At 30.5% G+C, this 16,986-nt stretch overlaps 2 long non-coding RNA genes across 2 annotated transcripts in view; one reads left to right on the top strand and one right to left on the bottom strand.

Moving 5' to 3' along the window:
* LOC127729568 (uncharacterized) overlaps positions 1 to 13,325 on the bottom strand; it is a 47,613-nt gene extending 34,288 nt beyond the window's left edge. The window contains exon 1 of the long non-coding RNA XR_007994713.1: positions 13,308 to 13,325. This is a non-coding gene — a long non-coding RNA (uncharacterized LOC127729568). The remainder of the gene's footprint in view (positions 1 to 13,307) is intronic.
* LOC127729566 (uncharacterized) overlaps positions 1 to 16,986 on the top strand; it is a 68,216-nt gene that overhangs the window by 43,767 nt on the left and 7,463 nt on the right. The gene's annotated exons all lie outside the window — the stretch shown is intronic.

Raw genomic sequence — 16,986 nt, 5'->3', positions numbered from 1 at the left:
AAACAAATAAAGGGGAAATTGGCCATACCTTTTTGGTAAGTGGACAAAAAGTAAAGAATAATTTATTTATAATTCTTCAAATATATAAGAAAAAGTTCTTAAAAAGATTTCTATTTATTCCATTTTTTTCAATTTAGGAAATTGTTTATTAGCCATGAAGCCATTTATGTACCAAGCCATTTTGACTAATTGTTTTCTTAACAATTATTGATCATTATTGACTTTTTAAGAATAAATTTTTAAATAAATTACTTTATATATAATAGTTCAAGAAAAATATATATATTTTTTAGATAACTGTTTTCTTTATATTCAATGAAACAAGAAATGAATTCGTTAGAGAACTAGAGTAACGTCCTTAATGGCGTGAAACATTATTTTTTACAATAAGGCAAAAAAAATAATGACAACAAAACACCCTCACGGGTGACTTGGGAATAGAAATATGGTCGTTACAGGTCTTCTTCTGACCGCAATAAAACCCTAGCAGAAGTGGGACGTCCATTGGGCTGTGCGGTATGTATGTAGACGTACTCAGCCACGTCCGGTCAGAATGGGGGACGTTGAATCCGATGCCACGTGAAGCGTGAGTGCAATACTTTTCCACATGAAGAACCCTTGCAACAACTCTTTGAGGGGACCGTAGGTGGCCTGTTGTTAGGCCAAATTTCTGTCCCTCATTTTTCAGTGGCAGTTGAAATTTTCCCGACCTTATCCCGGACGGCATCAATTACAAGACCTACCTATCGTATTTATTGTTAGCTTTGTTAATTTGTTCTCGTCCTGAACATAAATCAAATATTTGCCACTGGACGTTAAGCAACCAACAGTCAATATTTTACAATAGGGAATGAATATCTCCCACATTCACTTGTCTCTTGAAGGATCAATATATAATTTCTTCCATTTTTGCCCCAAAAAAATTAATAAAATATGTAATAAAAAGAAAATATTTCAAGATCTTTCCCTAATATATTCGAACAATTGTCAACAAATTATTTGTGACTTTTTGTCCTATCAAAGTTGTGACTTTATGTCCTGTGACTTTCTGTCCGTTTACCTAAAATTACATTGTGACGTGTGTTTTTTTTTAATTTTACGAAAGACCAACAAATCGATTTTTATCACCAAATTTGTTTTTGCTGGGATTAACACTAAAAACGTACAACAAAAAGTAACGATTAAAAATTCACAGTTCAGTTTTGGGATATTTTTTTCTTTGGATACCAAAAGACTTATTTTCAAAAACGTTGAAGAATTTTTTTTTTTTTTTTAACCATCATTTATAAAACGAATTTGTAAACAAAATTTATTCTTAAATGTTAATAATGATCAATGATTGTTAAGAAAACAATCCGCCAAAATGGTTTGTTAATTAACTGGCTCCATGGTGTAAAAATATCACCTTTCTTTTACAAATAATTGAAAAAAAAATATGAAAGCGAAGCCTTTACTGTAAAATAAATTTATCTAATAAAAATAAATTCATCAAGATTTTTCTCTCATAACCTTTAAACTGAGACTTCTATAACAGTTATAGTAGTCTCAGCCTTTAAACAATTATTGTAAACTAATTTATTTGAACTTTTGTCCTGTGACTTGCTGTACGTTTACCAATACTTATACTTTGTGAAGTGTTTTCATATCCATGTCTAGGTTAGTCTATGGAAAGGTATATACTATGAAATTTAGAGCGAGGGGCTTGCCCCGAGCTCTTAATTTCATAGTCTATACCTTTCCATAGACTATCCAATTTAGCACATATTTACAACTCGAGTAGTCTTTTAATTGGTCTATTGATAGTCTATTTTGGCTGATTACTTGTATCACATGTGTTTGTAAAACGGAGCTCATTAACGAATTTTGTAAATCTACTCACTAGTATCATTGTAAAATATGTGATTTCAAAAGGCCCTTCACTCCAGAATGAAAAGATAGTAGCTGCTGGTGTAAGTATGTATACTGATATCAAGCGGTTTTTTTACTACACATGTTCTTCTTACAAGGTAAGATGACAAAATTAATTGACTAAAAGCAGGCAATAAATCAATTGCAGTGGAAGCTTTACATGTTTTGAAAACATTTTTTTTATTTCACAGTAAAACTAAAGCTATAATAAATTTGAAACATATAGATAGTTTGTCCCCAAAAGATATAGTCTAGCAGATAGGCATTAAAAAGCAACTACAAATAGATCAGAGATTATAGGTTTTGTGTTGTTTTTTTTTTATTAGTTCAAAGTAAAAACTAAAAGATTTAACAGAATATGTTTATATATATATATATATATATATAGGTGGCACATTATCCTCAGACATAATCACAGTTTTTCAATTCATGACATCGTCCTGAACATGCATGAAATATTTGCCACTGGACATTAAGCAACCAATAATCAATAAATCAATCAATTCATGACGAAATAGATCACTTTCCTTAAGAAAGTTTAAAAAATTATCACCAAGTTGCTTCAATTTTCCTTCACAAGGTTTCAAAGTACACACTTTTCTGTGTACAAAGTAATTGCATGGAAGATACATTATCATAATTTTAAGATATCGTTGTACTCTAATCAAGGTATAAAGAACCATATGTATTACCCTTTATTTAAATGATAAAATTTGCAATTGTCAAAAACATTTTTAGATCCAAAGATTTTAATAGCAGGATATTTAAAAATCAATGTGAAAACTAATTACAAACTATTTAATATAATTTGGAACACAGCATTTTATTTCAAAATAGCCAGTGGCAATTTTTGTTTTAAATATTTTTATTACGATACAATGAAATCTTACCCTTGTGGTCATTCATGCGTAGTTACTTAGTACACAGGAAAAGTATTTACTATGAAAATTAGAAGGCAAATATAAGCAATTTGATTGGACGAGAAGTTGTAAGTATGTGATAATGCTCATTAGCACATACTTACAATGCTCATTAGCACATACTTACAACTTCTCGTCCAATCAAATTGCTTATATTTGCCTTCTAATTTTCATAGTACATACTTTTCCTGTGTACTAAGTAACTACGCATGAATGACCACAAGGGTAAGATTTCATTGTTTCGTAATCAAGATATTTAAAACAAAAATTGCCACTGGCTATTTTGAAATAAAATGCTGTGTTACAAATTAAATTTAGAATATGGCAAAGTACTCTCGACCAATGAAATTGTAGGATTGGATGCCTCTTAATTGTGAAGAATGAATGTAAATCATGTTCTTAGTAAGGGATTATCCTATTATTTGGGTCTATTTACAGTTCAAAACAAAGAGTTTATATAAATGAGTTACAACTGCCCCGAAGCACATTTATCAGATTGAAAGGATTTATCACACAGTGATTGAAACTGACTAAAAGTTGAATTGTGAAACAAACAAAAATCTCAAAATAAGTTGAAGTTTACTAGTGCAGTAAAATTGGTACCGTGAATTTTATTATGAAAATATTAATAACTTCAAATTACTATAAATTAAACAATACCAAAGTAATGCAAAAAAAAAGAAAAAAATCTTTCAGATAAAAAACAACCTAAATCTTTGTCTTTCCAAAACTTTGATTACTTGATCAGCGGTTGGGGAGAATAGTTATTTCCAATACATGTATTCCGATAAAAAAAAAACAGAAATTTAATTTTGAACATATTAAAAACTTTTAAGGGTATTATTTTTGAACATTTCCCTGACATAATGAAACAGTATTTGATGTAAAAATCCGGACCAAATTATTGGCTGTGAAATAAAATTTAGTTGTAACTCAAATGTATTAATTGATTTAAACTGTAAATAAAAAAAGGATAATTCCTCACTGAAATATTACATGATTTACATTCATACTCACAATCAGGAAACATACAATTCCTACCTTTTCTTTCTACTGTTGTGTCATCTAATATCTATAACGCATTTTTTTTTTTAAATATTTCTCAAATGATAAGAAAGTCCTCACATCACTAAAACTAATCCATAAATGACATACAGAAAAAGGAAGTCATGCATCAATTATAAACATTGCACTGACAATGAAACTAATTCTTGAATAGATCATTTGAGCCTTGAGCACTTTACAATATTCTAAGTTTGTAAGAGAATGATTATCCCTTACTTCATGATAAGTACTCGCTAACGCTCGTACTTATTCATAGTTAGTAATTAGTTTTCACATTGATTTTTAAATATCCTGCTATTAAAATCTTTGGATCTAAAAATTGTTTTTGACAATTGCAAATTTTATCATTTAAATAAAGGGTAATACATATGGTTCTTTATACCTTGATTAGAGTACAACGATATCTTAAAATTATGATAATGTATCATCCATGCAATTACTTTGTACACAGAAAAGTGTGTACTATGAAACCTTGTGCAGGAAAATTAAAGCAACTTGGTGATAATTTTTTAAACTTTCTTAAGGAAGGTGATCTATTTCGTCATGAATTGATTGATTTATTGATTATTGGTTGCTTAAAGTCCAGTGGCAAATATTTCATGCATGTTTAGGACGATGTCATGAATTGAAAAACTGTGATTATGTCTGAAGATAATATGCCACCTATATATATATATAAACATATTCTGATAAATCTTTTAGTTTTTTCTTTGAAATAATGGAAAAAAAAAACACAAAACTCAAAACCTATAATCTCTGATCTATTGGTAGTTGCTTTTTAATGCCAATCTGCTAGACTATATCTATGGGGACAAACTATCTCTATGTTTCAAATTTATTATAGCTTTAGTTTTACTGTGAAATAAAAAAATTCTTTCAAAACATGTAAAGCTTCCACTGCAATTTAATTATTGTACATGTATAGTAAAACACCGCTTTATATCAGTATACATACTTACACCAGCAGCTACCATCTTTTCATTCTGGAGTGAAGGGCCTTTTGAAATCACATATTTTACAATAATACTAGTGAGTAGATATACAAAACTTTGTTAATGACCTCCTTTTTACAAACACCTGTGATACAAGTAGTCAGCCAAAATAAATTATCAATAGACCAATTAAAAGACTACTCGAGTTGTAAATATATGCTAAATTGGATAGTCTATGAAAAGGTATATACTATGAAATTAAGAGCTCGGGGCAAGCCCCTCGCTCTAAATTTCATAGTATATACCTTTCCATAGACTAACCTAGACTTAACTTCATGTTTTTCGAATACTTATAATGGGGTAATTATTATAGTCAGCAATAGCTCACAATTTATCTAAAAGAAACGAGATGTTATATTCAAATTCTGAAATATGAATCTAGTACTTAAAATTCTCAACAACAAAATTCTACACCTCCATTTATTTACCTAAGTCTTTTTGTCTCCGCTTTGAAGCCGCCATCCCGTACCAAACATAGCCAACACCTCGCACATACATGGCATATTCACGATGTTGGGGTTTGGCAATATACAATCAAACACCTTTAAGTTAGCAATATACAGCATGTAGTAGATATGAATTTGTAAATTGGTATATTGGATTTTACCTGATTAGAACGTGTCTCGTTAATTTTTCTAATAAACTTGCACACACATAATTTGACTTTTAATCGTAAGGTTGGAGTATCAGTCGTTTTGTATTAAAGAAACTGGGTTTGCATGAAAATAGACTAACTAAAATCAATATGCTATAGTTGTGTTTTATAGATTATTTGTCATTTGGTCGTTCTTATTTTAGTTTTTGATATGGCGTTGTCAGTTTGTCTTCGACTCGAGTTTGATTTATTCTGCATCTTTTGTGCTGTATTTTAACATTTATTTACAAGCATGCTGCATGTTTACACATTCATCAATATACCGAATCTAAATAAAGCTTTCTTATAAAAAAAAATAAAGAGATGTTGTGTGATTGGTAATGAGACAACTATCAACCAGAATTCAAAATACCTGATATAAGCAACTGTGACTTACTTACTTTCTTTAGTCAGAGTGATCGTAAATTAATCGGATAAGCTGGAGAGAGGGGGGGGGCTTCATATTAAAACAAAAATTAACCGAGTAGTTTTTTTTGTGATAAATAATTAATTCACAGTAACAGACATTGATACGATAAAATAAGCTCTTGAAAGCTCAAGTCCACTTCAAGTTTAACTGGTATTTAACGCTGCACCGGGTCTATGAACCAGGGGCTCATTTGACAAATTATCTTTCCATTAAAATTGATCGTAAGTTATAACAATGAATTGAATATTTAAATATACAATTCCTTGGGTTATAAATACTAAAAATGTTCATGGTCTTCATAACTTTGTACGAGTATTTTCACTCGTACGATTTTTTGTGAAATGAGGCGCAGAGACATATATAAATGTATATCGGGATACTGACTGCATAGTAAAATATTTATGTACTATTAGTTATATTTAAAACAATGTATGTATGTATTGTTCTCGAGCACTATCGGTAACCTCCTCGACACGGCTCATTTCGGTCTTAAAAGTAAACATATATATGCTATGTTTCCTTCCCCAGCATTCCTCGATCGCTCTTGTAAAAAATAAACAGCACAGTAGAATAATGTAACAACAACAGCACTCGACGTCAGTATTGAGTACCAACAAATGGAAAATTATTCAAAAAGAAGGCACAGAAAATTCAAATACTTGTATGCACACACACTAACATGTCACAGTAGTCAACCACAAACATGATCTGTTTGTTAATGTGCCAAATTCGTTTCTTCCACAGGACAACGATGGTGAGGGAAAACCCACCAAATTGGAATAGTTCCCCAAATGAGTAACTATCCCGCACTTTTCTAGTGTAAAGTTTTTTTAATACATATTTTATATTGGAATGGAACATATTCATGAAAAATCAACAAATGGTCCGAAAGTCGGAAAGATGAATAGGGTTAGGACTCCAGTAGGTAACCCCTTAAGGTCGAGAGGTTATATTTATAAATTGCCTCAGTTCACCAGGACGTCACTAGTCAAAATGAAATAACATGTAACAGACAATTAACATCTTTAAATCCAACATAATTTTGGTTTTGGTTATCATGGTTATGAATATCTATCTTTAAATTTTTGGATAAATATTCATAATTCGTCAAATTTTGACAAACTTCCAGTTTTGGCCATCTGCAGTAGGCCTATCCACACATGAGACCAAATGATGTTCAAATTAGCTATAGTTAACCGTACAATCGTCAACAATGAGCAAAATCCATACCATATAGAAAACTATAAACATGATAAAAGGCCTCGAAATGACAAATGTAAAATAAATCAACAAGAAGCCTAACATTTATAATTTTAGAATTTAAAAGCCTGAATACTGTAAATTTCAGAAATTATTGCCAATTTTAAAAAATGCACAAAGATGCGAGATAATTTATAAATTCAGGAAAATCTGCATACAGATATATGTATCAGATATAAGAATGCGATACAACTAACAGTCGCATCATTCACACAAAAAAAAAACTCGCAATAATGGCTGAATTTACAGTTTTGTAAGATTCTCAAAATGTACACATTGAGCTGTGAATCTAACATTACTCATATCAACTAACATACCTTTTCAAACTGCCCTATTGCATTGTATAGTGCAATGAATTCAGAGATATGGCAATACCTCTTTAATTTCAAAGTCAAATCAATCTTACGCATGTACAAACACATATGCTCACACAATAGAGATATGGTCCTCAAAAATAAGAGGTGTCCATGCTATATATGACAAGATTTTAATCAAGTATAAACAAAAAATGTAACGTTTAGTTCTCTATGATGTTTAGGTTTTAAAGCATAAATATAGTTGAGCAGGATCTGCTAACTCTCACTGAGCACATGAATTCAACCCCAGTTTTTTGGTGGTGTTGGTGTTGCTTAGTCTTAAGTTTTTTAATTAAGTGTTCTGCTTTTCTTTTCTGGATCTTGTTTTTTGCCTTGGCATTATCAGTTTCTCTTTGTCTTATCTTTGTAATGTTAATTAATTAGAGAGAATAGACAAAAAAATATGGTAAATTTAAATTGGCTTAGTTCAGTGGATATTAATGACATAGCTAACAAAAAAAAAGCTGAAAACATTGAAAAAGAAAAGCAAAAACAAAATTCCTTTTCTATAGTTTATTGTCTAGGAGATAGTCAGTTTTGCTCCGACGCCCTGAATTTTAGCAGGCACTTAATTCCAATTTTTTTAATTGAAGCAAACCATTTCGGCGGAGGACATTTTAGCGCATTGACAGGACATTTTAGCGAGAAAAATCGGACGTTTTAGCACCATAGTAAAACCCATTTTAGCTCAAGATTATAAATCCATTTTAGCGTAAAGTTAAATAATCAATGCCCATTTTTGCACAAGATTTTCAACCTCCTTTTAGCGAAAAGTGAAATTATCAATGCCCATTTTAGCGACAAGAAATTATGAATAATAAATTTCAATCAATAAAGCACAATATAAAAAAATATTATGTCAATTACAATACAACACTAAAAGTCTAAAAGGTTATTTATAACTCAAATGTTACAAGTCCGTTCTAGTCTGAAATTTATATCATAGAGAACGTACGTAAAGGGCTCTTGATATACCCCCTGTGCAATTCTGTTCATAAAATTGGAGTAGGCACTGTTCCTTTTCTTTATTTTGTCTAGATTGAGGTGCACATTCATCTACACTTGTTTTTTTGATAAATGTTGTTGTTTTCAATTTGATGATAGTATCCAGAAAAACGTATAACGTTTTATACATGATTAACCAAACTGTAAATGCAAACAACTTAAACATTAAGTCAGCATAAATTACTGTTCGTGGTTTTAGTATGATGAGTATCAACCAGGTAAGTTTGCGCTAAAATGGGCTATCGAAAAAACAGGTGAATGGATTAATCCTGCGCTAAAATGGGCTATAATTTCTGCGCTAAAATGTCCCCTGGTAGTTCAAAATGTTCGATAAAATGTCTTGCGCCAAACCATATTGAGTCTTTGATAGTTTTTGAATTTTATCAATGTGATGAAAATACAATAATCATAAAATTTTTATAAAACTTTGGTGAATTGTTTTTATCTATTGACGTAAGCTCCCTTACGATTTTTATAGATTTTAGATTTTATAATTCCAAGGATTTTATTCATAAAAAAGGGGGGATTTTCCAGTTTTCTGACTAAAACTCAAAAATGCTTTGAGCAATTTTCATGAAACTTGGTGAATTGTTTAAATATATTAACATAATTTCCCTTTCAATTTTTTTAAATTTTTGATTTTAGTTTTTTTAGTATTAGGACTTTCGACAGTAACTTAAAAATGCTTTCACCAATTTTCTATTTGAGCAGTGCTCACAGTTTTTCTAGTTGATCATTAAAATTCATTTAAAGCATAAAGACAAGCTAAAAGGGCAACATGCTAATCATGCACTTATGGCGCAGCCCTTTATTAAACACGCATTAATATGTATTAAACAGCAAAATAATAATTGATGCAAGATGTCATTAAATAATAATTTTTACCCTTTTTATGTGTAGGGCAAGAACTATCGAAGATAAAGAGAAATTATAAACAGCAGAAATGATAGGCGAAGCAAGATTTGCAGAGGTCAACAAAGCCTAACTTGTAAGGCCACTTCTATAAATGTTATTGTCCTTGAATGATGACTATTATAAAAATAACAAGATGTGTTATATATGATAAGAAAACTATCGATTATAGGTCTATGATAGCAATTATAGGCCAGTGACGGCCTTCAATAATGAGAAAACCCATACCCTATAGTCATAATAGTCAGCTATAAAAGGCCCTAGGATGAAAATATTTTAAACAATCCCTATAAAACTATAAAACTAAATGCCTAATTTATAACAAAACAATTGACAAAAAAATTAAATATGACAGACATGAAACAACAACAACCACTAAAGTTTAGTGTCAGACTAAACTGCAGGCTCCAAACTTGGGACAGACACATTAAGAATATGAGGGGGTTATATAAAAATATAAGAAGATGTGGCATGATTTGAACACGTTTGCTGGTGCCGATTTCCTGCAAAAAAACACAGACCGGATTAGGCAGGACATTTATACATCCCCCATAACAGAAAAGACACAAAGTACAGATCTGTTAGTACTCACAGTTACTGACAGCTAGTTCAAAACCAATAACAACTTATAATAAAAAAAAAAACCCAAGTTTGTGAGCCCTCAACCCTACCCTAACTTGGGATAGTGGTTTAACAGCTCAACATAAGAACAAACTGTAAAAAACCGTTGCAATTGTCTCAACTCAAAAGATCGCTAACATGCACAAAATCATCTAATATAAAAACCATAGACAAAAAGCACGGAAATAAGAGAACTCACAAGTAAGAAATGAAAGTTTCTTAAAATGTTCATAAACCTCACAAGATAAGCTTTTTTATTGCTATTTCTCTCTCCATTTATAACATTTTATTTGTTTATTTTGTGTATTTATAGGTCAGACATCTTGGTTTTCATGATCATCACATGCATCAATAGGTCAATACTGAAGAGGAAACTTAAAGTTGATATTTTTCTACATTGTGCGCTAATTGGATTAATGTGAAATGGAATGTGTGCTTTCCTGCAAAAAGAAATATGAAATTTCAGCATAATCACATGATAATGGCTATAAACAAAATGGAGTTTTATCATAGATGCACAAAAACACAATTGTGTAAATGCAACAACATATTAAATATTCCTTGAAAGAAGGGAGAAATGATGAAAAAAATAGTATTTTGTTGTTGAAAGGAACACCTGCTTTATCCACTCATTTACATCGCTCCCTCATATTAAATATACAGAGGAAGATCTTTGAAGAACAAATTGCAAAAATGTTTTCTCTAAGAGTTGAAGGAAAATGTTTAGTGGATGGAATAATTTATGCACTGAACTCTTAATATTTGATTGAATAACTGTACACAGCAGCTGGAACAGAAGAAAATTAAAATTAACATGAAAAGTGTTTTTTTTTTTGGTTTAATCTGCAAATATGAACACACTATTACAATGTAAGAACACCACAAATGATATGATATTCAAATTGTTTGCTTATTAATGTATTGCAATGAAACAATAGCAAAGAAAGCAAAAAACTAAAAACTTTGCTACAAAAAAAAATTTCCGAATCAAAATTTGTCATATAAAGTATGTACAATACCTAGACCTAAACAGTCAGACTGTATTGTTTTTTTATACATGTCATGATACTTATCAGTCAAAAATTTATTAAAGTTTTAAATATCATTTGTATTATTTATTCAGTCTAGCAAAAATTATATTCATACTGTTTGTATTGTTCAGAAATTTCCATAGAGGAAAAATAGGGGAAAACATTTCCTATGGGGAAGTTTGATGTACAGAAATTTCCATAGAGGAAATTTGGAGAACAATATTTTCCTTAGAGGAAATTTACTGTCTTGAATTTTCCCTCAAGGAAAAATGTTTGTCAAAAATTCCTCAAAGGAAATGGAATTTGACAAAATTTCCGCACAGGAAAAAGAATTTCCTCAAAGGAAATATTTATGCAGCAAATTTCCTAAGGGAAATCTTTTTCCTTTGAGGAAGAAAAAATTTCCCTTGGTGAAAAATCTTTTTCCATTAGGGAAATTTGATTTCCCTTGAGGAAAACAACTTTTCCTCTGAGGAAGTTTGTAAAAAAAGTGGCATAACTTTTTCAACAGTGGTGCTAGAGCCAATTTTTGTTAGGACAAATATCAGGGAACCAATACCAACTAAGTTATCAACTTTATTTTGACCTACCTCCAAAAATTAAGATGACAACTTTTGTACTCAGCGGAATTGCAAACTTGTCCCGGAGACTGTTCACGGTACTCTCTATTTTGTTCAAAAGGTCAGTAATATTGTTCCGCAATGCGAACTCTTATAAATAAATAATGGGATGTGATATTCCGTTTGGAATAAGTTTTGTACAATGACAACCAAACTTTCGAACCAAATGTATGTATTTATGGATGAATTTAGTAACGGTTTTATGTAAATTGTGTTAACTTAATCCCGTATTTCAACAGTAATACATTAATCACGTTCATCGAAATAGGAAACGTCACTGCGGATATTGGCATAGCGAACAATTTTTGAAATATATAAATCGTTAGAAGGGATCAAAGGAACATGTCTGTCAATTTTGGTTTTTGTTGGTCATAAAGAAATGTTTTTAAAATTAAAACATTGGTGTGACGTCATTCTATTGTTGTACCGTTCTTTATTTCAGTGATTAAACTATCATTTACCTGTAAGAAACCATTACCTTTAACTGTCAAATATTTTTTTTAAATAACCCTCTTCTTTCTTAAAAATATTGGACAGCTGAAGGTAGCATAATTGAATCGTACAGGTATATGATAGTTCAAGGACTAAAAAAATCAACCAATTTTTTGTGCTTTTAGGCATTTCCTTTTGCAAAAGATTTATCTTCGTCTTCTTTGGATATAAAAATCGCCCTCTTCTCTTTTTCTTGCGAATATCATTTTCAGCAACAAATGAAATAAAAAGAATAAATAATGCTTCTAACGCTTGACACATCATGTCGCAATACAAGGGCCACAAGTAAAATAATTATATTATCATAATGAGGAGAAAATCGTTCATCTGAAGTAGATGTTTTACAAAGTGTTGATGTACAAGCCACATATTGTTCCTTTGACAAAATAGCTAATCAAGAATTTGATTAACAACCTAAACATCACCCTGTGTACCAAGTGCAAATATAGCTATACATGTTGTTTTCCTTCAGCTGTAGTTTATTTTTGTCTATTGTTTAAGTTGAGCTACTGTTTAGAAGGGGCCAACATGTAAGATAATATTAATAGAGTTTATCCATAAAACAATTTACACACTTGATGAAAATAAATCCTAACAAAAGTTTTTATTTGTTTTCTTTTTCACCTAGTTTACATTTCAAACCAATTTTTAAGTAATATATAAGCCTCTAACAGTCTGCGGCCTCAGACCTGTACAGTATTTTACAGAATGGACTGTTATCGACTTATATCCTTTACATATGGATATTTGAGCAAGAAGTTCCGAATACGAATATTTTTATTCTCATAAACATAATGTTACAGAGAAATTAGTATACAATTATAATACTAAAAATCTAAATAGCTTCTCCATAACTAAATTATAACTTGTGAATGAATTATGACTTTAATAACTTCTATATCTTTATTTTAAAACTGTCTTAAACGTGTAACAACTTAAATTATCGTTTTTCACCTAAACCACATGCTACACGTGATATGCTTCTCACTTGAAAGTTTACTGTGATAAAAACTTGTTTTAAACATATAATATTACTTCATAATAATCATAATTCAACTTACAATATTTGAATGTTCACAATTCTGTTTCCAATTACACACGTCACATTGTGTTCCCAAAAAATTGTCAGTGAGTGACAAAAATGAATGTCAACCTCTTTTAACTACCCACGCTATTATCTGCGCAATTAACCTACGAGGGTATCAAAAATCTCTCTTTACAATAAAATTAAAATCTATTTATTTTTATCTTTATCTTCTTTTTATATATTCTTTGAATATCTTAATCACTAAATAGTAATTATTTTAGAGTAAAAATAATTTCCAAACTAAATTTCAATAACTATACAAAGGGAAACAATTCAATCTAAAAAATTATCAAAATCTCATTCTCTCATGCTACAAATCTTCCTTGTTTCCAAATTGTTGCCCTCAACAATAAAATAAAAAAATATCAAAATATTTTCTTACATTTTTCTTTATATTATTTTTTCCTTGTATTTTTTCCGATATATAAAAAAACATCATATGAATACAATTTGAAAATAAAATCTAAAATGTAAATGTACAAAACAGTGTTCAAATCTTAATTGTTAAAGTGATTGTTTTTCAGCCAAACTTCTTTAAGATTCTGTCCCAGTGATTTCCCTAGACTTTCTCCTAGTGCAGCCATTGCTTGTCCTAACTCCTCGAAATTCACTAAACTGCTTACTTGTTGGTCACATTTTTCAGATTTCACCAACACATTTTGATATTCAGACTTATTTTCACAAAACACAATATTTTCTTGAGTATGAACTTTATTATGGTTCAACACAAATTTCGGTAATTTATACAGGTTTGAATGCTTTCCTGCTGATGAACGAGTTGTCTTCATACGAACTGGTTGATCTTGAATATCAGTTGAAGAATCACTTAAATCTTCAGATAACACTGAATCTGTATACTTCCTTGTTTTGTCGATTAACACGGTATCAGAATTCTTCCTTGTTTTGTCGGTTAACACGGTATCATAATTCTTCTTTGTTTTATCAGCTGGTACGGTATTAGAATCTTCTTTTGTTTCACTTTCTGCAGTCTTGTCTAATAAAGTTCCTGTCTCTGGAGTATGAGATATTTCTAAATATCCATCCCACTCCTCAGAAAATGAATCGCTGTCTTCAGCGTTTTTTTTCAACAGTTTGAGTACCTGTATCCAGAATTTCAGTTCTGGTGACGTTTCTGATTGGACCGGATCCATCTGCTAGTTGAATACCATAAACATTGTCATTTAATTTGTCGACAACCTTATAAGGTGTTGGCTTCCAATTGTCTTGAATTTTACATCGTCCTTTCTCATGTTTCTTGAGAAGGACTAAAGTACCTAAACTAATGGTCTTTTGTAGTCTTCTCACGTATCAATTGTCTCTCTTCGACTTATATTTAATAGATGGTAGATGTGTATATTAGTTCGATCGATCAATGTGTTTATATTTTATGTGAATAAATAGACGAGTCAATGTTTTCCTTTTCTGTCTGAATAGATACAGTACACGCATGTTTTGTAATCATGGTTGACTAAAATTATTAATTAGAGTGATATTTGCTGAAAACATGACAATTGAAACGCGGTGAATTGTATTGATGATTAAATTGGAATTCCTGTGGGAACAACTTCAGTCAATATTTTTTTTAATGAAATTAGATACCAATGCATGTTCAACCTATGCTTCTGATAATCGTCCATAGGATGATGCGCAAATTTCAACGATTATCAAACATACATTAAATTATTTCAAATATAACACTGTCAAACATCGCTTTAAAACTTCAATCTTCTTTTTTTCAAAAGTCAACAACATGGCGCCAGCGCCCTCACCTATATCAGTTCAAAATTAAAGTACGATAATACTGACATGCAGCCGAATGATGGCATGTTGCAAGTTTATCTTTAGTAAGCATAACTTGAGTAATTCGAATTCTAGTTCTCCTGTCAGATAGGCAGGTGTGTCTGATTGTCAGTATGAAATGCACTACAAAATAACTGTGTTCTCGGGCCTAAGAGATGAAATCAGGAAATGTAGATTCTGTACTTTGGCAACTGTACTTTGGCAACGTCCCTGAATTGTTTGCTGGTTTCAATTTGTCAAACTCAATAAAAGTAAAGGATTTACATCTTTATTTGAAAGAAATTCTGTTAAAATGTCCCATTTTGACATTATACGGCTGAAATAAGCATTTTAAAGCAGTTTCCATTTTTAAGCCTAAGAGGCATGCTGACTTTCTATCTGACAGCTTTTTATGCTTTGATATTTGTGTTTCTATGATTAATTCAAATTCTATTAACCATTTGTGAACTCTGAATATAGAGAAAAGTAGATTATCACAGAAAAAAAGTGCAAACTATGTTGTATTTAGGCCCTGGTCGAACGGCCTGTTTAATGTATGTGAAATGTGAAGAGCTTTGTACATAGAATGTGTAGTCTATCATAAAAAATTCACTAAATCTGTAAAAAAAGCACTTGACAATGATCTGTGCACATTATCCTTTTCATATACTACCTTTATATTCTTCTGTAGGATAGTATGTGGTTCAAATATATGCCAGTTGAGACTAAAACTACATGCAAGTTTTCCATTGAAAAGTGAAAAAACTGTGCATCAGACCATACTGTCTGCAAAAAATGTTGAATGCAAGAGTCCTTTTGCAATTAGACTTCTTGTATCATGACATCTTAGCATAGAACTGAGCACAAAGTAACAAATTTCCATTTCTTATAGCTTCTGTATGCATTTTTATATGTAAATATGTGCTAATTGACGCTAAATAATTTTCAGTCTTGCATAGCCTAAGACCATTTTATACTCATTTGGTATGCTTTTTGTAATTTTTCTTTCCATTTAAAGTACATTTAATACATATGAAAGAATAAGTTATGGTAAAAAACTTCAAAAACTTCAAATTGGTTGAAAAAAATGCATGTTTCTGAAAGGCTCCCCTTAATTCGAAAATCTCTATTTTCAGGCACACGCTCATATAAATTTGACTTTTGAATAATTGTAATAAATCTGATAAATCAAATGAGTGTTCAGTTGCTTTTAATACTTAATATATTATATTTAAGAGCATTTAAAAAGCAAATTTTTGCAATATTTAAATTTTTTAAGCCCAAATCTTGATAGTTGAAAATATTTGATTTAAACGTCAAAATTAAACAATCAAATTTCAATATTAAAATTGCCATAGTTTCTATAATATATATACTATGGCCATGAAACTTGGCCAACTGTCTTATAATTCCTTAAGCTTAGGTTATGCAAAGTTTTATTAGAATTGGTCAAGTCGTTCTATACTATTAGGTCCGTCCGAGGACACATTTATCGTCCTTAGATTTTCGTTGTCTACAAATATAGTGCCTAGTGTGGAAAGTGTATAACTTGCAATTTTTTTTCATACACTTTCCAAATTTATTTCTTGATATTTTATGCAGGAAATATTAAGTAAGGGGATGAAATTACATGTTAAAAAAATTTGGGTGCTGAATCTTTATGTTAAGTAGTGATTTGGTCCAGTTAAAAAAGGTCAAAAACTAGAATGTCTGAAGCTGTCAAACTGAATTTTAAACCCCCTTTACATAGAATTGTCAATATTTTGAGTTAGAGCTGGTAGACTTTTCTATAATTTTGATATTATTTGTCCCAATAGTAGTACACTACACTGTAAAAATCTTTTTGAGATAGAGCAGGTGCGATGTTTTTAATT

Source organism: Mytilus californianus, unplaced genomic scaffold (assembly GCF_021869535.1).
Source record: "Mytilus californianus isolate M0D057914Y unplaced genomic scaffold, xbMytCali1.0.p SCAF_2, whole genome shotgun sequence".
Classification (NCBI taxonomy): Eukaryota; Metazoa; Mollusca; class Bivalvia; order Mytilida; family Mytilidae; genus Mytilus; species Mytilus californianus.
This window is presented reverse-complemented; position numbering and strand designations above follow the sequence as displayed.